Below are 27746 nucleotides of genomic sequence, written 5' to 3' on the forward strand. Positions count from 1 at the left end.
AATAACTAAGTCTACGAAACCCTCAGGACTCTGCGGCCATTACAATAGTGACAGCGTACCGCCATTTGTTTTGGACTGGGGTATCTGTATATCTGGAATTAGCGTCGACATTTTTGCCTCCACAAAAAACCGTCACCGTAAGCAGACAACCAGTGTTCGTCATATGGATGGAAGAACGGTGCCATTTTGCTGGACGGAAAGACATGTTTTTGAAGATGTTGATGCTGGACGTGTTTAGACCTATCAAGAGAGGCAGTAAACAAAGCAATGGCGAATAATTTTAATGGGGAATCATTAATTAAAATTCTGAACACTGTGGAAGGAAGAGTACATTATTCATTTATTTCGATTTGTAGGAACTCTTTATCTCCCCCGTGGCTGGAGTGAAAGAATGCATTCATTGTCTGTACCCCCTGCATGTCATATGAGACTACAAAGTGGGGAACAACCAGCGAATCTCTACTCACTCTCTAGTCTTTTAAACTCCAAGATTCTATGTTCTTTCCGTGTAGCGGAGAAATTTACATGTATATTTTCTCTTTCCATATTCGCCATGCTGAGTGGCTCGGACGGTTGAGGCGCTGCTCAAATACGTCAGCCTCGTGTCGGTAGATTTACTAGCATGTAAAAGAACTCCTATGGGACTAAATTCCGGCACCTTGGCGTCTCCGAAAATCGTAAAACAAGTTGTTAGTGACACGTAAACCCAATAATATTATTACTATTTTTCCACATTCCTCTGATAATGTTACATAATTTTGCTCTTCTTCCTGGTTTCTTCCTTTCTTTACTTAAGAGCTAAGCAAGAGTGTAAAGTTCAGGTTCATGTTCAGTTTTAACTATCACTTTTCCATCTATATATTTCTTTGTGATATTTCTTGTTTCTTCACAGCGTTTTAGCAGATGTGCCACTGGCATTTATGTGTATTACATAAAATACATGCATTTTCGTTAGTTTTCCTCTTTAACGTGTTATTCTTGTATACTCCCATAAACCACCAAATTATCCCTGTTATTTTTCTGTTTCTTAACCTTTGAGTCTTTATTGCCTTATTTTCACTTATTTTACAAAATTCTACTAATGTTCTCTTGCTATTACCTTGGCGTCTCCGAAAATCGTAAAACAAGTTGTTAGTGGGACGTAAACCCAATAATATTATTACTATTTTTCCACATTCCTCTGATAATGTTACATAATTTTGCTCTTCTTCCTGGTTTCTTCCTTTCTTTACTTAAGAGCTAAGCAAGAGTGTAAAGTTCAGGTTCATGTTCAGTTTTAACTATCACTTTTCCATCTATATATATTTCTTTGTGATATTTCTCGTTTCTTCACAGCGTTTTAGCAGATGTGCCACTTGCATTTATATGTAATACATAAAATACATGCATTTTCGTTAGTTTTCCTCTTTAACGTGTTATTCTTGTATACTCCCATCAACTACCAAATTATCCCTGTTATTTTTCTGTTTCTTAACCTTTGAGTCTTTATTGCCTTATTTTCACTTATTTTACAAAATTCTACTAATGTTCTCTTGCTATTACATTTTGTCCTTGATGTTTGTCTTTTTATGTCTTTCACTCTTTGGAATATCTTCTTACGCAATCTTCTGTCATTCCTTAATATATTTCTTACCCAGTAGTACCCCGTTCCTATGTCCTATAGTAGCTTCTCCATTCTATCCAGCCCTCATTCTGATGTTTCATTCGTTTCACAATATCTGTCTGTACCCTCATCCCTTCACACATCACTCCACTATTTGCAATGCAGCTAAGCAATCGCACAATCATTCTGGCAAATTTACGTACGACTACATCTAATGCTACAATTCCATGATCTGCTCCAGAGATATCTGTTCCATACAAAAACTTTGCTTTAACTACTGAATTAAATATGTTTTTCTGCACTTTTTATTCGATATTTGGCACCTTTGCTCTTTTTATTTTTACTGTCCATCTGCCATTGCTGCATAATTTTTTTAAACAATATCTTTGTTTTACCTATCAACCACTGTTCAATCTTTCAAAGCTTCTCACCCCTTTCATAAACATGCCTCTGGTTTTCTGGGGATTAACTTTTAGATTACGTTCTTTACAATATGTTGCTATCTCATTAATACCGCTTTGCATTTTTACAGGTGTTAATGTAGTAGGATATCATCAGCGAAGGTACGAGCTGGCATAACTTTGTTCTCGAGACACGGAGATGTTCTTTTCTCAAAGCTTTTCCATTGGAAGATATCAATGAAAAGTGAAAATAATACAGGTGACACTTTACAACCCTACTTGAAATTTTGGAAATATCTCCCGCTGTATGTACCATCTTTCACTTTGATAGAACGTGCTTAAATCCCGAACTTATATTTTGAATTGCTCTTATAATTTTCCCTGATATTCCGATCTGCCCGAGATGTGTTGTGTGTAAATTAATATGTGTACTAAGACGAACACAAACTACTGTCGACAGGCCTCAAGATGGATTTCCGTGGTTTCGCATTTTCACACCAGGAAAATGCTGGGGCTATTTCTTAATTAAGCCCACGGTCGCTTCCTTCCCACTCCTAGTTCTTTCCTACCCCAGCGTCGCCATAAGAATTTTCTGTATCGGTGCGATGCACGGTAATGCAAATTGTAAAACAAAACAAAATCGAACAAAAACACCAATTTTCCGAGCTAGAGGAATTAACCGAATTAACCAGACAAAGTTAAAATCCCTGGCCCAGCCGGTAATCGAACCCTAGGCCTTGTAAACCGAAAGGAGTCGGCCTTGCGGGGAGCCTTTTATTCAATATACTTGATCAACTTTAATCATAGATATCAATACGAACCTTAAACTTGCAACGCGAGCATCGAAGGAGGAAATGACGCTCCGCGGTGATCGCGGAAGTTCGCGCCAGCAACTCGTTGGGGGTTGTTCAGCGATAAGCTAGGTATCCACTCTTACAGACAAATTCAACCTCTGGATTTTTGCTTTTTATTTCACTTCCCACAAAACATATGATCGCACCATCTGTAGCTTTGCGTTAAAGGATAGCAACTTTACACTCCAGTCGGCTCCGCTTGCCGCCAGACGGCAGCACCACCGACACGGCGAAAAAATCAATACTGAAGCAGGCCAGTCAGCCAATCCAAGCAGCGCTGTTAACTGGGCGCTGGTTCACAGAGCGGACGCTCCGCGCGCTTACAGTCGGAGCCTCCGGAGAAATTCCGATTGAATGACAAGCGCGTAGTTTGAAGTTGGTACGGGAAAACTAAACGAGCATTATTGCAGGAAATGTATAACTTATTGCGTGAAAACACGTCGCTTCGTTAAGAATTTAATTATTTGACGATATTACAGCCAGAATTCTACGTACAAACATAAACATGTATTGTTAACAGTCCTTCTTCAGATGTAGTGTTTTGTTTGCATGCAGAAAGACAAGGACGCCAGCCGTTTCCCGGTGAAGAGAGTTTATTTTCTCTGTTATAATTTTACTCACCCACAGAACAGATGTTGCTGGTACGGACAGATGCTATAAGGCTACGTCACTGATGCCAGTACTTTTATTTTCTGTGGTCGAATATGTCACTGAATTGTAATGGGAAGCGCCGGAGTCTTTTCAATGTTCTGACGCACACTTACCATTTGTAACTACTATTTTGCTTTACGTCGCACCGACACAGATAGGTCTAACGGTGACGATGAGATAGGAAATGGCCAGGAGAGAGAAGGAAGCGACCGTGGCCTTGATTAATATAAAGCCCCAGCATATGCCTAGTGTCAAAATCAGAAACCAGGAAAAACTATCATCAAAGCTGCCGACAGTGGGGCTCGAACCTACTATCTCCCGAACGCAAGTTGACTCCTACGTGACCCAAACCACCCACCCACCAGCTTGGTGCTTATCAAGGAGTTAGTTACAGCAGTTGACACTGTTTAGTTGTGCAGGCTGCAGAATATTAGCGGGGCTTTTTCCATTCACTACTTCAAAGACATTATTTCAGATTCGGCTTGCTTTCTTGCACCCTCCACTCGTTTAGGTGGCTCTCAGAACTGAACATACCTCGCAGACAGAAACTCGCTTTTCCATTGAGTTCACAGTTGACGTTAAATATTGTTTATTACGCTATCGACGCCGGACCTCATGATGCTTAACAGACGTTAAATATTGTTCTCATACTTCTGTCACTGACTTACATTTTAAATTACTCAGAAGATAAATTACTGTTTTTGTGAGGAAGTCACCTACTGCTCGGCCAACGGAACAGTGCCACTGTGCTCTGTTGCGGGGTGGCGATCTCGAACACCTCTGCCAATATTGGCAATTCCTCTTTTAAATAATTAAGGAATCATTTAATGCAATAGTCGTTATTCAACACGCTGCTTAACCTATAGTTAGAGCCCTGTGTGGGTATATAAAATATTATCCGCATCCTCACTTCCTTCATCCTCACCCGCATCCGCGAATGGTTATCCGCTTCCGCGAATTATTATCCGCGGATATTGTAAATATTTAATTACAGGATATTGCACTCAAGGTACTGAAACCTGTTACCATAATACAATAGGCCTGATACCTGGCACCTGACTCCCTATAGTCACTGGTTTATGAGGGATTTTCTCTTGCGACAACTGCCGACGTACTGACCTTTGTTCTTTCCTTCCACTAATTGCGGGCAGGAGCCAGTTAGGCTTAGGTCAGATTTACGACTTTATGGTCTTAATGCTCTTTATATGTCACCATTCTCCCATACCAATGTCATGGGTCGCCTAACCACAAGCAAAAATAAGAGTATACCTGAGTGAAAATCAATAAATTTCATTATTTAGACATTCTTTCTCTCTTTCTTTCTTAATCTGCTTACCCTCCAGGGTTGGTTTTTCCCTCGGACTCAGCGAGGGATCCCACCGCTACCGCCTCAAGGGCAGTGTCCTGGAGCGTGAGACATTGGGTCGGGGATACAACCAGGGAGAATGACCAGTACGTCGTCCAAGCGGCCTCACCTGCTATGCTGAACAGGGGCCTTGGTGGGGGATGGGAAGATTGGAAGGAATAGAGAAGGAAGAGGGAAGGAAGCGGCCGTGGCCTCAAGTTAGGTACCATCCCGGCATTTGCCTGGAGGAGAAGTGGGAAATCACGGAAAACCACTTCCAGGATGGCTGAGGTGGGAATCGAACCCCCCTCTACTCAGTTGACCTCCCGAGGCTGAGTGGACCCAGTTCCAGCCCTCGTTCCACTCTTCAAATTTCGTGGCAGAGCCGGGAATCGAACTTGGGCCTCCGGGGGTGGCAGCTAATCACACTAACCACTACACCACAGAGGCATTAATTAGAAATTGATCAGAAAAATTATCCGCACTGCCATACTGTTGCATCCGCGAAGACAGTAAATCCGCGGATATCCGTGCAGGGCTCTGCCTATAGTTCAGAACAAGGCTTAATGAGTCAACTGTTAGCGTCCGTGAGGCGTTATTTTACCACATTCTTATGGGCAAGTAAGAGTTCATCTTTAATTTCCAGCCAACGAAAAACCATTGCTAAGTCACTTCTCGAAAAGGTACATCCTGCACTAACATGAGTTAGGTATACCAGAAGCGTCTTGGGTGTCGTAATTTTTCACGCAACGTGTCTATATCTGCGCTAAATAAGTCATGTCACTGTTAGAGACATGTTTAATGTTAAAATAACTAAAAGCTGGGTATTGTTTAATTTCCTCGCAGGTACGATTGAATACTGAATAGGCTTGTTGTGGGTATCACAAGATTTCTATCGGCATGGGTGTCTGATAAAAAATATTAAATGTGAGGGTGCGTTCATTGGTTGTTTTGTGAGTATACGTTTTGTGGTAAGGGGTATTGTATGGAATGTCAGTGATGTATATGTACGTTCAGTCCTCAGCTCGAGGGCTGGTTGGATGCTCAACGGGTCCACCATTAGCTGTCATAGATGGTCTAGGTTTCCCTGAACAGGTGTACTAAGGAAATGTGGTGTGAGGTAGTTTCCCGTTGCTTTCCTCACTAAGCCAGAAGTTGTTATTGCATATCAGTATGCCAAGCCCACTGAAATGCATACACCAACTGACCCTATGAGCAACATTTTCACACCATTCATATCAGGGACTGGCTGCATAAGCAATGGCATTGTTAGCATCGTTCATACCTCAGTCACTTTCGTATTGTCAAAGTCAAGAATGAGATTGAGAAAGATCAATGAAAGTAACGAAATTGCTCTAGCTCATATCAGAAGACATAGTGCACTATAAACTCTATATACCGAGCGAGTTAACAGCGCGGTCAAGGTAGCGTAGCTGTGAGCTTGCATTCGGAATATAGTGGGTTCGAATCCCACCGTCGGCTGCCCTGAAGATGGTTTTCATTGGTTTCCCATTTTCACACCAGGCAAATGCTGGGGCTGTAGTTTAATTAAAACCACGGCCGCTGTCTTCCCAATCCTAGCACTTTCCCATTCTTGCGTCACCGTAAACCTTCGATGTGTTAGTGCGACGTTAAGCCAATAAAGGAAATAAATAAATAAATAAATAAATAAATAAATAAATAAATAAATAAATAAATAAATAAATAAATAAATAAATAAATAAAAATCTCGCCAGCAAAAGTTATATATCAGTGATATAGATCAATTTGTAAGTTGTATACGTCGGTATCGCTTTTTATACATTCATGGACGTAAGCCTAGGTTTGAAATTACAGTCCAATATGTCCATACAGCCGGAAGTAGTGCAGGGAACAGCAGGCGATTCCTCATGTTAACTTCCGAAGCTCCGTAACTGCTTCGCCTTTGTCGGTAGTATCGGAGACGCCCGGAAGAGCGCTGTGTCCGATTCAATGAAGCGGAGGGCCAGCTCCTGTTCACTGCACTAAATCCAAAGACTGAACCAATCATTGCAAGAAGAAAGCAATTTGTCCAGTGCTCAATGTGGTCTCTGGTTCGAGTCTTGTCACGGTGTGATCCGACAAAACTAGACCTAACTAAACAATGCACACTAAGTGCACCCAGTCGACGGAGTTCGAACAACATTCCAATAGTTCATACCCACCCCCACCTCCCTCAATCAAAAACCTTAATAATCACGTGTAGGAACCACCCCGGTGGACTGAGTAGCCGAGACTCTAACAACGCAGACGGAAAACCATGAACCCAGTACTTCACGAATACAACCTCCTATGCCAAAACTGCGCAAAGTTCCCCTCTCCCCCCCCCTCCCCAGTCAAGTACCACTGCCCAGTCCTCCACACGAAGAAAAAGAAATATTCAATTTTGAAAATCCCTACCACTATGTCCGAACAAACACGCCCTTCCCAGTCTTCGCCAAGTCCAGGAACATTTCTCCTAACTCGTCGCATTATTCAGCAAGTTACATGGCCAATTACCAAGGACCACGACCACATTGCTATAATAGAAGAATCACAGAACAGCCTCATGATGATAACCCCAGTCAGAAAGAGATCCATACCTAACATCCTTGCCCAAATCCTAGATAATAATATTCCCACACCGATCACCAATAACGAGCTAAATAACAACTCCGACCAACTAACCTAATCACCAGAATCCAGAGTCCACCTCCGTAGCATAACGGCTAGTGTTATTAGCTGGCGTCCTCGGGGGCCCGGGTTCGATTCCCGGTACTGCCAGAAATTTAAAACTGGAAATGGTACATGCAGCTCACTTCCAATGGGGGCGTGCCTGAAAAGAGCTGTACCACCTCGGATTTTACCAGAACCCAGAACGTGACCAGACACAGCCTCAGTTAGTACCCAAACCCCTTCCCCAACTCAAATCAGAATCATTTTCACAAACCAGACGACTTCCTACCACCACCAGCACTACCAAATCAACCACCACCCAGACGGATTCTAAACCTAAAACCAAAAGCCGAACCAAAGAAACCCTAATCACAACCGCTAAAAAGAAACCAATACACAAATTACTTAGATTACTTAGAACCCCACAACACCTCCCACATCAGCCCTCACTTAACATAGAAATCCACCGAGCGAGTGGCTACGAGGTGTGGATCACGTAACTGTCAGCTTGCATTTGGGAGATTGTGGATTCGAACCCCACTGCCAGCAGTCCTGAATGTGGTTTTCCGTGGTTTCCCATTTTCACACAAGGGAAGTGCTGGGGCTGTACCATAATTAAGGCCACGGTCGATTCCTTCCCTGTTCTAGCCCTTTCCTATCCCATCATCGCCATAAGACCTATCAGTGTCGGTGCGACGAAAAGTACATTGTAAGAAAACATAGGAACCAGGCCCCCCGGAGCAAGCCACCAGCACTTCACCCAACACCCTCCCTCGCATCTGCTTTAATTGCTTAAAAATAACAATTCTGCTGCCTCGTGCAAAGAAACCACCCGCTGCAACAGATGAGGTAGTCATCACCGACACATTGACTGCAAGGTACCAAGGGACAGGCGAGGTGTGCAAATTGTCATGGAAATCATGCAGCTTCATATCCTGGTTGCCGGAATGTAAAAAGAGCAATGAAAGCAAGACAACGCAAGCACAACAGACAATACACACCCACAACCATCACTCCTCCACCTCCTCAGCCGCCTAACTAACCTCCCTTCAAACCCCGTCACGCCCTATCTTACCCAAGCATAACAAGTTCTCACTCCAACTAAGACACAAGCAGCTTAATCCAGCTACTCGCGCTAAATATCCTCTCGAAACATTGGTATTAAGCTTGCATTTGGGAGATAGTGGGTTCGAACCTCACTGTCGGTAGCCCTGAAGATGGTTTTCCGTGGTTTCCCGTTTTCACACCATGGAAACCTTAATTAAGGCCACGGTCGATTCCTTCCCACTCCTAGCCCTTTCCTATCCCATCGTCGCAATAAGCATGTCGTGCGACTTAAAGCACATTGTAAAATACAGAAACCAAGCCATCCAGCCGAGGTGGTGTCTTCAAAAGAAATATTTTTTAAAAAGCTAGATAAAAAATTATAAATAAATGTAAAAAAGCAAAGCAAAGTCACCTCCGTACAGGCCATGGAGGCCCTTGGAGGAGTGGAAGGTAAAGGCTTCCACCATTGTTAACCTCGGCACGTGATGGGGTAGAGTGGTTAGCTTTGCGCCCGGCCACCTTTGCCCCCAGGAATTAACCCGGTACTCATTTTTGGTGTAGGCTGAGTGAACCTCAGGGCCATACGCACCTCCGGAAGTGGAAATCTCGTTCCTTAAATTTTACCACTTCCTGACAGGGATTCGAACCTACGTCCTTCCGGGCGGACCGAGCACGCCTTTACCGCCTCGGCCAGGCAGCCCCTCATAAAAAAAATGTAAATATGAGGTAAACAACTGATAGGGAATCTGCCACCTGGGCAATCACCGCCCTTTCAGACCGAGTACGCACAATTGTGCGGGTTCGTATTTTAGTTATCCCTGACCGTATTTGATGTTTTTTCGGCGCTACACCGGACTGCAGTGATTGTGCAGGACACGTGGCGTGTATTTCAATTGATTTTAGTATGCGCTTGACCGCCAGGGCGAAGGAAGAAGAGTTTAAAAAGCACAGTTGATCGGCGAGATGGCAGGAAGCAGTAGTGCCGAAAGTAAGTATTTATTTACTGCGTTTATATTAATCTAGAAGCTTTACTGAATACCGGAATATATTCAATGAAGTGTGTACATTGGTTAGTGAACGTAAATTTTGAAGCTACACCATCGTACGTGATACAACGAGGTTTTGAATTTTGATACGCAAAATTGTGTGGGTCCTGTTTTTCGGATGTTAGTTTTTATTTTGTAAAATAAACTATTAATATATGTATTGAGGAGCATTTTAGTCAGTTCTTGACGTACAAACAAAAATTCACACCTCCAATTTTCTTTCAGGTCTGAAAGGGCTAAATGCAGATCACTGATGACTGATTGACTGAGAACCAAACGACTTGCTACCACCATCAGCACTACCAAATCAACCTTCACCCAGACGGATAATAAACATTTAACCAAAAGCCAAACCAAAGAAACCCAAACCTGAACTTATACAAATTGTAAAGCTTTTCATTTAATACATATACTGTATTCCAAATTAATTCAACATTTCACCTGCAACTCCAAATTGGACACTAAATTCTAATCACTCGTAAATCACAGCCATGTAATTTAATGAACACCATTCATGTTCACGAAGTCAACTGTGATATAATAATATAATTAAGCAACATGGCGCGTGCTCATGGATGGATGACCACATAGGTCCACCCTACACCGTCGGCTTCCACGCTCAGAAAACTATGTCAGCCATATCACATAGCAACGAAAGGCAAGACGCTTTGCAACCCAACCTCAAATTCAAATAACCTTAAACAAACACGAACATTTCTCGGACAATATTATATTTTTATTATTCTTGTTTCGTATAGCCCACTCATGGCTATTTTAGAGCATGGTTCCAGTGCATGGGACCCTCACCAGAATTCCAAAGAAAAGTAGCATGATTATTGTTCTGGGTGATTTCCGACGAAAGAGTAATGTTGGTAAATTTTGCCCCAATTTGTCCTCTTGAATTCCAAGTGAATTATCATATTATGTCGTTTCCTATTTTTAGAAACACTACTCAACCATATTTGTCTGCTAACATCATTCCACGCCATCTCTTCACCGACAGCTCAGAAGATCCTGCATAGTCGAGCAGCTCGTCTCCTCTCTTCCAAGTCTTCCCAGCCCAAAGTTTGCAACATATTCGTTCGTATGGAGTGAGGGTATATGACGCTGTTGATGGCGATTCGTCCATCGTATGGAGACGTTAAGCCTTGAGCAGACCCCTTGGTGTTATTCAACAGAAGTAGTCTATGTGCCGACACTGTCTTTCACCCTCTCCCTACATCATCATCATCGTCATCATCAACATCCCACACCTAGATGCTCAGGTCGTCCATGAGTGTCAACTGGAAAAAAGGCCGGAGCTGGCCCAGGGGCTAATGCGCAAGATGGCCGCCACGCGCAATCCACCTCTCGGGCTACTGCGCAAGATGGCCGCCACGCGCAATCTACCTCTAGCTACGCGCTACGTCCTCGAACACCTTCAGACAATAGGATGTCGTCATCTTATAGAGTACTGTTGTGAGAGGCCACTAAAAGGGGTACCTGACTTGAGAGAGAAGGGGTTAGTCAACGCGGGGTCTTTAGCTGAGTATAGGCATGATGTGTGCTAAGCTGTCGTCTATTTAACCTCTTTGGCTAACTCTTGTAGGACACTTTATTCTGATGTGGTGGGGTTCTAGCAGAGTAAAGCTCCTCCAGGGGCACCCTTGCCTTAGGTAGGAACCGAGCAACCTGTGCTGTTGTTGTGTCTGCATTGGTGAACTCGAGGAGTCTTTAGCTGAGTCTAGGCATACCGTCTATCTAACCTCGTTGGCTAATTCTTGTAGGATGCTTTATTCCGAGGTGGTGGGGACTCTCCGGAGGCACACGCAATCAATCAATCAATCAATCAATCAATCAATCAATCAATCAATCAATCAATCAATCAATCAATCAATCAATCAATCAATCAATCAATCAATCAATCAATCAATCAATCAATCAATTTTAGTTGCAAGGAATGGAATGATAAGCTTCAAAAAATTCTGGAAAAGCAGGAACGTCAGTGAGACGAAAAAATACAGACTGGTCAGTGCCATCGTTTTCCCTATAGCCACAATGGCTGCGAAACAAGGACCCTGGAAGAAAAAGCTGTAAGGAGAAGGAAGGATACATTTGAGCTTTGCTGTTGGCGACGTTTGCTGCGAACACCACGGACAGCTAGAAATACAGTCCAGGCCGTTTATTGCGACATCGCTTTTAACGACCTATCGGATATAACAGCGAAATCTAACGGTTCTGTCCGAATCCCATAGGCTATAAACATTGTGTTATAAAACATCGCGTATTACGACATGTCGTATAAAGGGGCGTATTTTTTTGTCTCATTTTCGGAGAAATATATCGACTATGACGTCCAATGTTTATTTTTGTTTGTTACGCGTTTGGGAATTGCTGACAACAATGCAAAGCTTATTTTCAAACTGTTTGATCAGTAGATTGTACATTTCAAATCAGTCTGTCTGTTAAATGGTCAAGGCAAGCATCGCTGTGAAGATGTCGCAAATGAAAGGGAAAGTATTTAATATTAAAGAAAAATCTTATATAATAAGGCGATTACAAAGTGGGAAAACAAATGTCAGCATCGCGAAGGAATTGGTACATCACACTCAAAGATTTCTACCATCTGGAAGGACAGAGAGAAGATTTCATTTATTAGCTAAGACTGTCTGCGACATTATTGATCAATTCAGACTGTTACTACTTCTTTCCTTACTTATTATTTTATACTACTACTACGAATACTATTAAAACTTTTCATTCCACCCCTGAAGGGGAAGTCGGGCCTCTTAGACGGTGACGCCGTGTCTCAGCCCGGGGGATTTGTTACGGTAAAGGAGATGCACGAAAAAGGTAAGGAGGTTGGCAGCCGTGGCCTATTCTAGGAGCTGTCCTCGGATTCGCCTTAGTGCAGGAGAATGGAAAACCACGGAAAACCATTCTCAGGACAGCCGACGGTTGGAGCCAGCCGTGAGGTTCAACACTATCCCGTCTCTGAACACAAAGGTGCAGAGCCACGGTAGAGCGGTGACCACTTCTCCTCTGCTCGGTTGGCCGATCGGAGTGCAAAGCTGTTGGACCACGGACCAGCCGTGGCCACTTGAGGGCCGAGACTCACTCTGCATCCACCGACCCTATTATTTTATGTTTTTTCTGGCATAATATTGCTGTACGTGGAGCCTCCGTGGCTCAGGCGGCAGCGCGTCGGCCTCTCACCGCCGGCTACCGTGGTTCAAATACCGTGAGATTTGTGCTGGACAAAGCGGAAGCGGGACAGGTTTTTCTCCGGGTATTCCGATTTTCCCTGTCATCTTTAATTCCAGCAACACTCTCCACCATCATTTCATTTCATCTGTCAGTGCGACAGGCCTTGGCAGCCGGCACAAGTCCTATCCTCGCCGCAAGTTGGGGGTTTCATTAATTCCATCCCTGCCCGGTCATTGACTGGAAAACAGGTAACAATTAGCGATTTTCAATATCGCTGTACGTACTGTGTTAACATTAGAAGAAAAATTCCTCTCAGTCCCACTCCACACATACAGTGCTTATTCCACTTATGTTACGAAGGTCGATCAAATATAAACGGGCTTTTTGTTCCTGAACATCAACACTTCGTAGGACTGGCTCCGCCCTTCTGCTATGCTTAGGCGGGACCGTTAGAAGTGGGGAGAGCCCATTTCATTATTTAGAAATTCTTTCTTTCTCTCTTTCTTTCTTAATCTGCTTACCCTCCAGGGTTGGTTTTTCCCTCGGATTCAGCGAGCGATCCCACCGCTACCGCCTCAAGGGCAGTGTCCAGGAGCGTGAGACATTGGGTCGGGGATACAACTAGGGAGAATGACCAGTACCTCGTCCAAGCGGCCTCACCTGCTATGCTGAACAGGGGCCTTGGTGGGGGATGTGAAGATTGGAAGGAATAGAGAAGGAAGAGGGAAGGAAGCGGCCGTGGCCTTAAATTAGGTATCATCCCGGCATTTACCTGGAGGAGAAGTGGGAAACCACGGAAAACCACTTCCAGGATGGCTGAAGTGGGAATCGAACCCACCTCTACTCAGTTGACACCCCGAGGCTGAGTGGACCCCGTTCCAGCTCTCGTACCATTTTTCAAATTTCGTGTCAGAGCCGGGAATCGAACCCGGGGGTGGCAGCTAATCACACTAACCACTACACCACAGAGGCGGACGCAGAGTACATTATACAATGTATTATTTTAGCTGCCGCCTCTGTGGTGTAGTGGTTAGCGTGTTTAGCTGCCACCCCCGGAGGTCCGGGTTCGATTCCCGGCTCTGCCACGAAATTTGAAAAGTGGTACGAGGGCTGGAACGGGGTCCACTCAGCCTCGGGAGGTCAACTGAGTAGAGGTGGGTTCGATTCCCACCTCAGCCATCCTGGAAGTGGTTTTCCGTGGTTTCCCACTTCTCCTCCAGGCGAATGCCGGGATGGTATCTATCTTAAGGCCACGGCCGCTTCCTTCCCTCTTCCTTGCCTATCCCTTCCAATCTTCCCATCCCTCCACAAGGTCCCTGTTCAGCATAGCAGGTGAGGCCGCCTGGGCGAGGTACTGGTCATACTCCCCAGTTGTATCCCCCGACCAAGAGTCTGAAGCTCCAGGACACTGCCCTTGAGGCGGTAGAGGTGGGATCCCTCGCTAAGTCCGAGGGAAAAACCGAACCTGGAGGGTAAACAGATGATGATGATTATTATTATTTTAGCTAATTTCCTGTTGCCCTCATGCCCTAAAAATGAAACAAATGTTACTAAATAAAGTAAACATAGCCACTGAAGCTAAATGACGTCGCTCTGTGATAATAGCCGTGGTTTCCATCCAGTACAGCCGGAATACTGAAGATTACGACTAATTTGGACATACAAACTTGTGTATTCGTGTGACATGTGTGTATATGTAGATAAACACTTGCACGGCAGGTGGCAATATATAATGAGACCGCATGCTGCCGACAGAAATATGATATTTTACCTCAGGACGTATCTTAGGTCACGTGATTTGATATTCCAATATGGGGAAAAAGATCAATCTAAAATCTTACATTTGAATATTTACATTTTCCCCCAACCCCACCCCACACCCAAAAAGCTACCAAAAGTAACGAACTACTGAATTTCTAGGTGTGCATTTGAGGTATAGATTTCACTACTTATATGAGATACCAAGAGTTTCTAGCTAAATTTTGCCTGCGTGCCTGCCTTTTACTCGGAGGCCTCGTGTTCGATTCCCGTTCCCGTGGTGTATGGGTAGCATGCCTGCCTCTTACCTGAAGGCCTCCGGTTCGATTCACGATTTACCTGGATCTGAGGGCTGGTTGAAGATTCACTCAGCCTATGTGATTACAATTGAGGAGCTATCTGACGTTGAGATAGTGGTCCCGATCTAGAAGGCCAAGAATAACGCCCGGGACGATTAGTCGTGCTGACCACACAACACCTCGTAATCTGCAGGCCTTCTGGCTGAGCAGCGGTCGCTTGGTAGACCAAGGTCCTTCTGCGATGTTGCACAATGGGGTTTGGTTTGATTTGTTACTGATTTTGAATGTTTCGTGGAACGTTTTAAAACATGATCAGAGGAAGAAGCAATGAGTTTGTAACGTTCCAGACGTCACAGTGTAATTATGTTAATTTTATTATGTGTAATTAATTCAGGATTTTAACGTCATGATATTTATCCTCGTATGTAATTTTATTATAATTCATGTTTGATCATTTGCTCACTATCATTTCATTACTTTGTAACTACGACTTGTAAACGAGGGCTGAATATCCTAATATTAACTTAGATTCTTGCTACATTCGTTTAAATTTAACTTGCAGTAGATTTTCCTCTATCTTGCCACATCACCGAGGAAGAAGGAAGGACAAATTTAGACATCAAATTCTGGGAAAAGCGAGCACGTGTTCATGCGTTGTAACTACAGCTACTGTATTTCGACCAGAATAATTCAAACTGATCACCGCCTATATTTTCAAAGGAGCGTCATGTTGCCATGGATACTGAGTGAAAGGGCTAATAGAAGAACAGTTGATATCATGGTTGGGACCCATCAACTTTAATATCTGGAGTGGGGAGAGACGTGTCAACTGATTGGACCACGTGTAGCGACCTGTAATTAGAGCCAGAAAAGGTTATAAAAGGGCGTGTTGGAGCTCTTGGCATCATTCTTCTATCTTGTATTTCGCTTTAGGTCTGATAACTTGTCTTATGGTTGTTGTACCATAGTGGACTAGTGTGATAGTTTATCACTTCTACATTCATTACTTCGTTACCACGACGTGGTACTTAGGAATTTCTGAATGATGGGTGTATAGCCACTCTCATCAGGAAGTACGAACAGCTCTGTATTAGACCAGTTTATACCAGTCTAAGACAATTGGTAGCATTAAACTAGATGAAAATGAAACTTCAGTGCACATTTTCAGTAAAGTTGGAAGGATTGTTAATTGAGTATCCTCTCCACATAACCCAAGGAGGTTTTTCTAACTATGATTTAGGGCTCATCTCCAATATATGGGATAGAGCATAACAGGGAGTGATAGTTTCAAAGCCATCATCCAATGTGGTTGATGCAATTTGCAAGGCAGGAATGGTACTTAGCTGCAGATGAAGATATCTCAAAGACGACCGGTGATGTTCCAGCTACAAGGATGGAAGCTTTCCAAGGACCAGCAGAACAAGACTACATGGTGAGCAAGCGAGTTAAAAATATTGCAAGTTTTCGCGAAGTAGAGTCATTCAATTTTTTGTTAAATTCATTTCCTATTTTAAATTCAGTTCTCGTCAAACCGTCGTCATTTATATTTCCTAGTTCACTTTAATCAGTCTGCCTTAATTAGCCTTTTGATTTCTAATTCTCCTGCTTAATGATTAGTGCACTATCACCCCATCCCTGTGATGAGAGTCCGTCCAAGCTTTATTATAAATTTTTGTTTTTAAGTCATCAACTTAAAGATTGGCGCCCTTAGCTTGCATAGTTGCATTTCTCGTTCAATTATTGTTCTCTAAAAGGGGCACGTCACAAGTTGAGATAGAAGGAGGTACACAATTAGTTCCACTTTTAACAAAATCAGGAACTGCACAAAAAGCAACACTCTCCAATATCTTTTCATTTCATCTGTCACACCTAAGTGTTAGGTAAACTTCCACGCCTAGACTGTTTGCGTCCTGTGGCATTTGAGCTTGCCGTAACTGACTTAAAGCGTCATGTAAGATGTACACCTATCGTGAGCACCAAATGTGGATCATTCTTAATGTAACCTCTCACAACAAGAAGAATTAACTTGTGAAAACAAAATACTATTAGAGGAAACAAAATAATATCCTGCAGTTGCAGACTGAAACCTCCGTGGCTCAGGCGGCAGCGCGCCGGTCTATCTCCGCTGAGTTCCGTGGTTCAAATCCCGGTCACTCCATGTGCGATTTGTGCTGGACAAAGAGGATGTGGGACATGTTTTTCTCCGGGTACTCCGGTTTTCCTTGCCATCTTTCATTCCAGCAACACTCTCCAATATCTTTTCATTTCATCTGTCATTCATTAATCATTGCTCCAGAGGAGTGCGACAGGCTTCGGCAGCCGGCACAATTCCTATCCTCGCCGCTAGATGGGGCTCCATTCATTGCATTCCTGACGGGGTCGAATGACTGGAAACAGGCTGTGGATTTTCATTTTCAATTACAGATTGTCTTTGCAATAATATGATGTACAACTTCTACAATATCTCAAAAAAATTGAAAAACATATGCTTTAAACAATTAAACAATCACGTCTTCATGGCCAGACTTGAAAAAATTCTGAAAATTTATGGAAATAACAAATCAGCACTGTCAATCTAAAGGACTGCCTCTCACCCACTCCCCCAACTGGATATATATATATTGCTAGTAGCTTTACGTCGTACCGACACAGATAGGTCTTATGGCGACGATGGGACAGAAAAGGCCTAGGAATTGGAAGGAAACGGCCGTGGCCTTAATTAAGGTACAGCCCCAGCATTTGCATGGTGTGAAAATGGAAAACCACGGAAAATCATTTTCAGGGCTGCCGACAGTGAGGTTCGAACCCACTATCTCCCGGATGCGAGCTCACAGCTACGCGCTCCTAACCGCACGGCCAACTCGCCCGGTCAGCTGGATATCATAACAGTTAATGGGTTAATAACGTTATCAGCTTTACGCCCCACTAACTACTTTTACAGTTTTCGGAGACGCCGAGGTGCAGAAATTTTGTTCCGGAGGAGTTTTTTTACGTGCCAGTAAATCTACTGACACGAGGCTGACATATTTGAGCACCTTCAAATACCACCGTACTGAGCCAGGATCGAAACTGCCAAGTTGAAGTCAGAAGGCCAGTGCTTAAACCGTCTGAGCCACTCAGCCCGGCAAAGTTAGTTGGTTAAGCCGGTGTTTCTCAAATGTTGATAACTATCGCTCCTTTTCCTAGTATTTATTTTAGGTTAGGTTTCTTCATTAGGTAAAAAAAAAAAAAAAAAAAAAAAAAAAAAACAACAACCTGATGTTCAGTGACAATACAGTTATAAAAGAGATTTCAAATAGTAAATTTCCTTTGTTTGTCCGCCTCTTTGGTGAAGTGGTTAGTGTGATTAGCTGCCACCCCCGGAGGCCCGGGTTCGATTCCCGGCTCTCCCACCAAATTTGAAAAGTGGTGCGAGGGCTGGAACGGGGTGCACTCAGCCTCGGGAGGACAACTGAGTGGAGAGTAGAGGTGGGTTCGATTCCCACCTCAGCCATCCTGCAAGTGGTTTTCCGTGGTTTCCCACTTCTCCTCCAGGCAAATGCCGGGATGGCACCTAACTTAAGGCCACGGCCGATTCCTTCCCTCTTCCTTGTCTATCCCTTCCAATCTTCCCATCCTCCCGCAAGGCCCCTGTTCAGCATAGCAGGTGAGACCACCTGGGCGAGGTACTGGTCATCCTCCCCAGTTGTATCTCCCGACCCAGAGTCTGAAGCTCCAGGACACTGCCCTTGAGGCGGTAGAGGTGGGATCCCTCGCTGAGTCCGAGAGAAAAACCAACCCTGCAGGGTAAACAGATAACGAACGAACGAACGACGAATAATAATAATAATAATAATAATAATAATAATAATAATAATAATAATAATAATAATTGTACTGGGCGGTACACCCCTACGCCGCACCTTTAAATCTTGCGCCAATAAATCCTCCTCTACAGGAGAAACTCTGAACTAAAAACTGGACCTACTTAAACCTTTCCTCTGAAGATGTCACTGTGTGAATTTCGACGTGTTTTTTTACTATTTATCAAGAAGTTTGGACATTCTCTCATAGATGCCTCTGCAAAAAACTATGATCATGCACCCTGGTGTGAAGTGAAGGAACTTTATCTGAAAGAATTTTTGTATTCGCAAGTTTGCTCTTTACTAAATTTAGTGCATTCATTTTTGGATTGGCAATATTTATCCTGTCTTTCCGCCTGTTTTGATTTTAACCAATCAAGAATTTCTGTAATTAATTTTCTACCAATCACAGGTTTCTTCTTCGATTTTGGTGTGTAACTCTAAGCGACCCAATAAAATGAAGTGGGTGTGGCAGTTTTATTCATGAAAGGTCTCGAGCTTTCCCCGAGGGTATAAAAACTGCTGATTTTCACGTCTCCTGGCCACTTCATCAACATCTAACCTAGTGTATGGGCGTGTAGCAGGAGGCGGGAATTGCCTCTTTCATCAGGCAGCAGCTCTTCAGTAAGGTAATGGTCGTTTAACATCTTTATTTTCTTGCTAGCTCAGCAGTTGAACCCGCGGGAAAGGTCTGTAACTTTTGCCATGTAACCTACTTTTCTGTAATGTGATTTTTGCCGACTTATGTAAATATCTCTAACTATAAATCGGGGATAGAGAGTACCTTACCCTCTCGAGCTCCCCTTCATTTTGATTTGAGGTGACTACGTTTTGGTAACTGATTTTCTTCTCTTCCTTAATGTTTAAATTTCTTCCTAATACGGGTCACCTCTATAGTTTGGGAATAGCCCCTGTTTCATCGGCCTAGTGCCTTTTAGGTTTTAAGAAGTTTCATGTAGGAGTGCAAGTACACGCCTCCATTCACCTTGGTGTTGCGGGCCAATTACTTAACCTGTTATTTTCTGCTATGGCCCAGTAGGTTGGGTACGAGATACCCCTGTTTCATTTGTTGGATGTTGTGCCTTGATGGCCCATTTGAGCAAATTGTGCTTTTGTAAAACTAGGGGCGTGTAGCCCGAGAGAGTTAATGTTCTGGAATCTTGGATCTTTCTAGCCTTGTTTACAAATTGCTATTCCCAAAGTAAATGTTGTTAAGATTTTGTCGTTGATAGATTGTTAAAATTAAAAAATATAACCATTATTTGAAATTTTAAAATTAACTTTGATTCTGTAGTTAGACCCATTCATCCCGGCACCTTCTTTCACCTCTGCTAATCCACCAAACCACGGTAACAACAACAATAATAATAATAATAATAATAATAATAATAATAATAATAATAATAATAATTAGCGAACCCTGTAGTGGAGAGGTGGCGTGCCTGTCCCTTATTCTATGGCCCTGGATTCGTTTTGCGGCCAGTTAAAATATTTCAGTTCTGGACTGAAGAGTAGAACGGGGTTTACTTGACAAGATATTTTTCTCAAGCTCTTCGTTATAGGAAGGAAGCGCTCAGTGAGAAGATGACGCTACTGACCTAGTACAGACAAACACTGGTTACCATGGTCCATGGTTACAATGGTATCATGAAATTGTTGTCGCTAATTCCAAATAGACCCGCAGTCCTAAAACATTAGTGTTAAAACCTACTGCATATTTAAGCAATCATCATCATATTCTAAAGGGTAAGCGTTGTCGCGGTAGCCATAGATGTCTATCTTGAGCCAGTCTTTTCAACTCAGCGTAGGTCTTGCAGTTCATCCTCAGAAGCAAGTTCTTGAAATAAGACCCCTCTTTTCGCGGCAATTCTTCCTTCCTTCAATGATGTTACAAAGGAGCTCCTCATGCCGCAGATGTGACCAATACATTTTATTTTCAGTTTTTCAGTTTCATTTACCAGATTCGGTTTTTCTGCTATCTCTCTAAGGACTTCCATATTGCTCTTCATTTCAGTCCTACTCATCCTCTGCATTCTTCTCCAGATCCACAGTTCAATTGCCTCTAGTCTTTTCTTGCTTTCGCAGCCATGCTATATTTAAGTGAATGGCATCGATTTGGTGCACAGAATATAACAAAAAGAGACCATTGGCCAGGGTGAAGGCGTAACCTTCAAGGTGGCCCGCCCTTCCCCTTCAGGGAGGGGAATGAAAACTAAAAGAAAACAAAACAAAAAACAAAGAAAAGCACTACACCGAGTGTTGGATAGGTTGTGGATTTCGTTAATATTAAATGACTGCGTTCTCTGACATAAAATTCATTAGGGTAAATGACAACAGAATTTACACTTTATAAATGACGACAGGATTTAAACTTTACTGTAGAAACTTATTTATGTACTAACAAATATTAAGCCTATGTGGATGTTGTCACTGTATAATTTTTAACCACTGAGTAGGCACACGTCCGAACTGTCTGCGCGATGCCCACTTTGGGAGCTGTCAACATAGTAATACAAATATTTGGGTAAACGCACTCTATGCAAGCAGGATTCGAACCTGAACGTTACCAGGGTACAGACTCAATCAAGTGTGCTGGCCTGAATCGGCCATGTTTCAATGCCGATGTTGAGTTATAATGTTACTTGTTTTATATCCCGCTAATTATTTTTACGGTTTACGAAGATGCCCAGATTTTTGTCCCACACGAGTTCTTTAACGCACCACTTATCTCCCGACGCGTTGTTGACGTATTTGTGCACCTTCAAATACCACCGGACTGAGCTGGGATCGAACCCGCCAACTTGAGCTCAGAAAGCCAGCTCTCTGACACGCTTAGTTTGTCCTAGTGGATATGTGTTCGGGGCACTGTAGTGAAATACGCACATGGATTCCCCCGTGGTTTCTCCCGACTGTGGCCTCTGATCTTATCTCTGTTTACTACATACGAACGAAGGCGATATTCTAGTCTAACGTACTTTTTATGGTCTATTCTCGGACGGTATTTACCACACTCAAGGCTATACCTTAACATATGCCTGTATTCTACTAGACATTGTGAGTAATTCATAATACACCTTGGAACCTGTTGGCAATGTTACTCTAATTAAATTTATTGAAATTAAACACAATGTGTACATATGTGTTAAAGGTTAGAATTTGTCATTATTTTCGTTTGGTACATCACTTCGTTTGTTTTTTTGTTTTTTGTTTTTTTTCTACCAGTCTGTGGCAAGTGTGCTGATGCGTTGTGTTTGTTCAGTACAGTTCATCAGGTGGTACCTAGGACACGTCATTCTGCAGAGACGGCAGATACATTCTTCGTTTCGGGCGTGAAATCTGTTGGTTAGGCATATTTTCCCGTGGAATCCGTGGACACCGAAGCGTGTGTATACATGGCGTAGTTTGTAGTTTGGGCCCTTCCATTCACTGTTCTTCATAACTTCCGTTTCGTAGAAACCTTCAGGTATCTGCTGGGCTTTCTGTCTCCTTTCTTCAAGGACGGCAGTCGATGCGGCGGTGTCTGGTAGCCCGAATGTTTGTTTGATGTCTTCCAGAAAGAATGTTTCGTCTGCCATTATGTATGCCATTCGATTCTCTGTAAATTTTGAGATCTGTAGGATCCGTTTAAAGTACCTGGCCTTTATATTTTCAATTCTTTTCATGTTTGAAACAGTTAGTTTGTGCCATATCAATTGTATCCCACCGGGGCCACTTTAAGCTTGAATAGTGCCATTGCAGTGTTCACTGAGAGGTTCTGCGGCTTGGGGATCTCGTACATTGCTTTGGTTGCTGCTGCTGCTTTTTCCTTTACGTGCAGTGTGAAGGTTGAGCCTGTAGTCTGCAGTGTGATACCCAGGTACTGTAATTAAAACAAACAACTTCGGAAACGAGCTGATCTGTTAACACTAACATACTACTACTACTATTACTACTACTACTACTACTACTTTCTGAGAAACATCTTAGGCCCAGTAAATGAAAACGGTGAATATAGACGAACTTTACACCCACGAGGAATAATAATAATAATAATAATAATAATAATAATAATAATAATAATAATAATAATAATAATAATAATAATAATAATATTGTTATTTGCTTTACGTCCCACTAACTACTTTTTATGGTCTTCGGAGACGCCGAGGTGCCGGAATTTAGTCCCGCAGGAGTTATTTTACGTGCCAGTAAATTTACCGACACGGGGCTGTCGTATTTGAGCACGTTCAAATACCACCGGACTGAGCCAGGATCGAACCTGCCAAGTTGGGGTTAGAAGGCCAGCGCCTTAACCGTCTGAGCCACTCAGCCCGGCCACGAGGAATAAAGAACTGACGTGATGTGGAGCAGAAGAATTGTATTTTATGGTCATATAGCACCAATGAGCCCTATGAGACTGACAAGCAAGATCTTTACCTGTTTTCTGGGAAAGAAAAGCAAAGGACCCTGCTTCAAGGAGGTGAACTGGGGATTAAGTGTGACGATATCCGGGAGCGTAACCCTCTTAAGACTAAGCTCAAAGAATACCAGAGTTTCCAAGAAAAGCCTAAGGTGGACTGAAGAAAGGAAGCAACTGCATCGAGAACGAATTAGGCGTTACAGGGCAAATGTTAAATTTCGAGGAAGAAAACAGTTGGATGAACGTGGTCCATAGCTGACCGAAACGACGACGACGACGATAACAATACTACTACTCATGGGCGCCCACAGTGGTGGTGGTGGTGGGGGGGGGGGGGGAAGCACATCAACAATTTTCTTCAATATAAAAACCAATATAACTTCAGCAACATTAAAAAGTTTACAGAAATTTTCGGTTATAACAGATGCTAGATGACTGTCAGTAAGTTCAGTTTATGAAATAATCTGGTGTGATATTTAACAATTGAACAGCAACCTTTTTAGAATTCCAGCCCCCCCCCCTGCCCTTGCGGGAGCCGATTCTACTACTAGTACCACTACTACTAATACGGCCATTATTATTATTTTCGTGTCAAAGGCACAGTTCAAATATCATGACCAGAACTTGGCTACTTCCAGTGCCATTTACTGTGGAGTAATGTCTTCTTGAGCGCAGGAGGCTGGACACACTTGGCATTGCAGCAAGTGCTGTGCAGTCTGGGCTTCTCCACATTCGCACTGAATATCATTCTTATCAGAGTATACTCATCTGGATAAATTAACCTTGATCTGCCCACTCCAGATCTCAATCTATTCAGGGACTTCAAAGTCAGCCATTCCTCGTCATGGCCAGGAGGCAAAATTTCCGAAATTCTTCTCCGACCAGTGGGAAGGTAGGTCGTAGTCTTCCACAGTTGTTGCCTAGCTTTTTCGGCGGTGATTGTAAGTTCCTTTGATGTTCTAAGGAAGCTCTATCTTGATTTCAGTCGTTGCATGTGGTTTGTACCCATGCAAAAGATGGGTTCTTTCCTGCTCCACTTTCTTTCTTTCTTTCCTTATTGGCATCACTTCTCTTCGAATAGGAGGTGGTGCTATTCCTGCGAGGTGGTAAAGCCATTCAATAGGAGTGGATTTCAAGCAGCCTGTTATAATCATGCAGGTTTTATTAAGAGCTACATCCACCTGTTTGGCATGCGTGGGACTATACCAAACAGGACAGACATACTCTGTGTTGTATGTCCGTCGCTCCCTTCTCGATCCGCCAGCCAGCTACACGCGTGCCAGTGTGTTATTCTTCGAGCCTCGACGCGCAGCTCTCAGTGCGCGTGCCTGGAACGTCGTGTGTGCTATAAAAAGGAGCTCCTAGTCTGTCCAGACGCCCACTGACCCCGGTGTCCAGCTCCAGAATACACCCTACGTCGAGCACGGAGGCTACTCCTCTTGAAAATGTGCTTCGGCCAGGTGGACTGAATTTCTGGCAGTAAGAGGTCTCACCTCGGGTCACCGCTCCTCTTGCCTATTCCGCTGTCCATGCCCAGTCTTACAATTATATGCCACTATCATTCCCTAGCTAATGCGAGCTCCCATTATCAACTTAGTTTTGCTAAGTAGGAACTCTTCAGTCATTGAACTTACGTTAATGAACTCAGACACTTCAACAAGGAAGGACTCTCTGAAATATTTACGTCAGTGCTTCTGATAGTTTTCGACTATCAAGAACTTTTCATGTCACAAGGACTATCTTTCCGAAATAGTAGTGAACGTGAATACTCCAACATGTATATAGTGTACAAAGACAGACTCTTTCTCCAAATTCATAGTTCATTTTGCTTCGAGATAACTTTCAGTTTTGTTAGTATAAATATTGTAATTTTACATGTGAAGTAAATAAAGAAGTTGTGTTTTTGTAAACCCAACCTTGTTTACAACACTCTGCTGCAGAATAACATAGCGCAAATGCAGGAGTTCGGATGGTTTCAGGATAACTTCTCCACTGTGATCCAACCAATTTCTTGAGGAGATCTTTCCTAGTGGACACCTTTGATTTGGAGTTCATGTAGTGCTTCTTGAAAGGAAGAGATCTCTCGAGCGTCCCTCCTAGATATTTTGGAGTGTTGCAGTGCTCCAGGTCGATCTCTGACCATACTATCATCAGCCTGCGAGTGGCTTCCCTCTTTCTCAAATGAAAAGTGCATACTTGCGTCTTTGAGGGGTTTGGTTTAAGCTGACTTATACTGTAATATCTGGAGAGATCTTCAAAGGCATTCTCCACTGATTGGAAATCTTTGGTCTGGGTGGCTAGAGTACCGTCATCAGCATACAAAGAACTCCTGCTATTAGGCCATTAAAATTAAATATCGATAGTGTTAGCGTTCAGTGGACCGACAAGTCAGAAATATGTTGACAGTAGCGTTAGCTCCATGCGAAATTCCTTAAGCGAACACACTCCAAAGGCTTGTTATAGTAGCTCAGTGGTATAAGGAATTCTATAAATCCATTGGAGACTGAATTGTTTTTACCCATAGCAACCTCTGTCCATTAATTCCGAGTATCACATTTGGCGAGAAGCGAGTCGCGTGCTTAATTGTTTGTTTCCCTTACTATGTGTGTCTAGAAATCATTTCCGAAGACATAAAATACGTGCAGTTATGTAGACGAATTACACAGCTGCCTGGAAATCAATGGATTTATGCCGACTTTACGTGTGAAATATATTTTCCCACCGCTGCTCGTGTCGTCAGTCTAAATCCAATGGGACGTTTCGTATTCCTTCACAAATTCCTCACTGGCGTCACTATATTCACTCATACTGCCATCACCATGACTCTCTGTAGATTCTCTTTCGTCACATTCCTGATCATTTTCATCCAACAGTTCATTTACTCACTCCGCAAACTGCACAGATTCCACGGAGTGTTCATCGCGATTTGACCTGGGTGTTTCACATTCACAAATGCAAACACGAAACACCAGGGTCTCGAAAAATTGTTCTTCACCGCGAAAATATCGATGTTATGCGACTGATTATTTGCAAGGAACATCTGTTAACCTCAATGAATGTAGTGCAATAAAGATATTAGCCTTATCTGTGAGAAACATAAGATGGTGGTGGTGGTGACTATTTTTTTTGTTTTTGTTTTCTATTTGCATTACGTCGCACCGACACAGACAGGTCTTATGGCGACGATGGGATAGGAAAGGCCTAGGAGTGGGAAGGAAGCTACCGTGGCCTTAATTAAAGTACAGCCCCAGCATTTGCCTGGTGTGAAAATGAGAAACCACGGAAAACCATCTTCAGGGCTGCCGACAGTGGAGGACTATTGTTTAAGAGAAAGCACAACTGGGTAATCATCCTCTATTAACACCTAATGAAACATCCACAGCCTGTTTTTCCAGTCACTCGACCGGGTCAGGAATGAGACGAATGAAGCCCCAGTCTAACGGCGAGGGTAGGAATTGTGCCGGCTGCGGAAGCCTGTCGCACTTGTCTCGGGCAATGATTAATGACTGGCAGATGAAATGATATTGGAGAGTGTTGCTGGAATGAAAGATGATAGGGAAAACCGGAGTACCCGGAGGGAAACCTCTCCCACCTCCTCTTTATCCAGCACAAATCTCAGTTGGAGTGACCGGGATTTGAACCACGGAAACCAGTGGTGAGAGGCCGGCGCACTGCCGCCTGAGCTTCGGTGGATGTCTATCAACACACAATCAGAGAGATGAAAGAAACCACTTTTCCCATAGCGAAAATCAAATGATCATAAATATGTCTCTCGGTCATGGGAATCCATCAACGGTTGCTAATTTCAGATGACCACCAGCCATGAAAGACAGCCTGCACGGTTGCTAAGTAACATTGTCTGGCCATCCATCCATACCTTACATCACAGCCTGCACGGTTGCTAGGTTACACTTCCGTCATAGTAACTTCCGTAAAAAACATTTTCAGTCGACCCCCATCCATAAAACATTCTTATGTCGAAGTGGAAGGGGTCCGACACTTCGAAAACTAAAGGTATCGTTCAAAAAGACAAGGGCCATGAAGGGCTTGAAAATTAAAGACTCCTTCCCTAAGCCTCGGAAATCTAACACCGTCGGGGTCAGAAAATAGCAAGAGTTGACCAAGGGAGATCGGATGGGATAGATGAAAGTTAAGAGCCATAAAAGGCAGCCTGCACGGTTGCTAGGTAACATTGTCTGGCCATCCATCCATACCTTACATCGCAGCCTGCACGGTTGTTAGGTAACATTGTCTGGCCATCCATCCATTCCTTACATCGCAGCCTACACGGATGTTAGGTAACATTGTCTGGCCATCCATCCATACCTTACCTCGCAGCCTGCACGGTTGTTAGGTAACATTGTCTGGCCATCCATCCATACCTTACATCGCAGTCTGCACGGATGTTAGGTAACATTGTCTGGCCATCCATCCATACCTTACATCGCAGTCTGCACGGCTGTTAGGTAACATTGTATGGCCATCCATACCTTACATCGCAGCCTGCACGGTTGTTAGGTAACATTGTCTGGCCATCCATCCATACCTTACATCGCAGCCTGCACGGATGTTAGGTAACATTGTCTGGCCATCCATCCATACCTTACATCGCAGCCTGCACGGCTGTTAGGTAACATTGTAT

At 43.3% G+C, this 27746-nt stretch overlaps 1 protein-coding gene across 3 annotated transcripts in view; it reads right to left on the reverse strand.

Annotated features, from left to right (window-relative positions):
• The window catches only part of LOC136876365 (sodium-independent sulfate anion transporter), an 812595-nt gene that overhangs the window by 191550 nt on the left and 593299 nt on the right, over positions 1-27746 (reverse strand). Inside the window, exon 1 of one of the 3 annotated variants that reach the window (XM_068228403.1) lies at positions 2826-2843. The exons of the other annotated variants lie outside the window; for them this stretch is intronic. The gene's annotated coding sequence lies outside the window, so the exon portion shown is untranslated. Of the gene's footprint in view, positions 1-2825; positions 2844-27746 lie in introns of those variants that run through there. 3 annotated transcript variants of the gene reach the window in all.

Source organism: Anabrus simplex, chromosome 6, assembly GCF_040414725.1.
Source record: "Anabrus simplex isolate iqAnaSimp1 chromosome 6, ASM4041472v1, whole genome shotgun sequence".
NCBI classification, from domain to species: domain Eukaryota; kingdom Metazoa; phylum Arthropoda; class Insecta; order Orthoptera; family Tettigoniidae; genus Anabrus; species Anabrus simplex.